Consider the following 1,980-nt stretch of genomic DNA (forward strand, 5'->3'; position numbering starts at 1 on the left):
TTAATGCTTTAAAAGTCACTGTATTTTTTTTTATCAATTTTCAAAGTATTTCCAGTTACCTTTTAGTTGTGATTGTGCCACTTTTAGCCAATATAAAAAAAATATATTTTGTTTTCTAAGACATACTTTATAGGACATAGCAGGAATTAATTAGAAATACACCTCTGAATTGTGGGCGGGACCGTTGGAGCAAAGCAACCCCGCCCCCCTTCCCCATCCTGTTTGTGAAAACTCTCTTTCTGCACTCTCTCCCACTAGCTTACAGCCCCTCACACTCCCAACCTAACGTTAGCAGTGCAAAAAAAATGGCGAGCAAAATCGGAGCCTCCCAGTCGTACAGTTTTGAGCCAAATGTCAACAAAGTTGTATTTGTCTACAAGTGGATGTATCAGAATGGAGCTTGTGGCACCGTATTTTTTAGATCACAAATACAATGTTTTTTTTTTTTTTTTAAAGTCTTCTCCTGATTTACAACAGTTTGAATAAAAAACAATACTCAAAAATTGCAATTTTGTACTTAATTTTCTTTATATATGTCCTCCATCATCAGAAAAATGCCACAAGAACATATTAAAACACCAAAAACACAAGTTTTATTGGAGTGTGTCATTAATTACAAAGAGGAAATGGAAAGTCAAATATTTCAGGTTTTTTACTTTTCTTTCCAAAGAAAGTCTTTATATTCATTAAAAAAAATCCCTAGTCCAACTTTGTTTTTATGCATCAAAATGACACAAGTGCCAAATTGAAAGCCAAAGCTAATTAAAAGAAAAGCCTTGTGCAAAAAATACTAAATTAAGAGGAACCTGTGTTTGCAGAAAAGGCAGACGAGTTTGAACACAGACATGGTTAAAAGTTAGTGGTAGCAAACTAACAAACAGTACGCTGAATTTCTCTCTCTCTCTTTCTTTCCATGTATATATAAATATATATATATATATAATTGTTTGTGTTTATTACATTAGATCTGAAGAAGTTATTGAAGAACATAAGAAAATGTGGTTTTGCAATAAAAGTGAAAAAAGGGGAAGTAAAATATTCTATTAACATGAACTTAACTAATCAACTTTTTTCCCAGTAACGTAGTTTTTTGGAGTTCTGTCAAAGCACAAACCAGATTTTCTTTACCAAGTAAATATGAAGCATTAGTGGTTTCCTTGTTTTTTTAGGTAGATTTCAGCAGAAAAAAATCTATTTTTTTTAAAATAGAAAAAGTTTTCAAAATAAAAGCCAGAAAGCAGAAGATGATTTGTTATTGTGAAGATTGCAAAAGGCTGATATCTCTTTTTTTTTTTGCATGTAACCCACATAATTTCCATTAAATGTCCTGTTAAATAATTGCATACAAATAAACTCAAATTTATTTTACATCATGATGCACAAACATTTAAACGAGTTCTCTCTATTTCTTCTGGACTATATTTATCTATTTGCATTTTTTTCCATTAATTGTAAAGATTAATTCTTGTACACAATTTAATTTGCTTTTACCTTTTATTTATTATTAGGAAATTTGATAACTATTAACATAATGTATTTTTTATATTCGCCTAATTGGAAAAGTTTTAAACATTAAATCAAATTTAAATCATGACTCAGTATTTAATTCTTTTTTCATCCTTATTGAGTCATTATTTAGGGAAATATTGTATCTACCTATTTTATGCACACTTGGAGAGTTTTAACCTGGTTGCTCTATTAAATTAAGTAAATGTATGCCGTGTGATTGTGGTCAGACAAATGGACGATGAAAAGATCATGCAGAGGTCTCAGGATACGGTACTGTCTTGTCAGGATCGACACATTAAAGTGTTTACTTTTCCTGCGTGGACCGCTCTCGTTTCCGTCTTTTAAATTAATGGATTGTCTGTCCAATTTTGCCCAGGAGTTACATTCAGTATTGTCAGAGAGAACTGCTGTAAAAGCCTCAAAATGTTAAGCTGACACGTCTTGGGATGACTAATAAAGTGCCTGCTCGCG

Source organism: Oryzias melastigma, linkage group LG13, assembly GCF_002922805.2.
Source record: "Oryzias melastigma strain HK-1 linkage group LG13, ASM292280v2, whole genome shotgun sequence".
Classification (NCBI taxonomy): domain Eukaryota; kingdom Metazoa; phylum Chordata; class Actinopteri; order Beloniformes; family Adrianichthyidae; genus Oryzias; species Oryzias melastigma.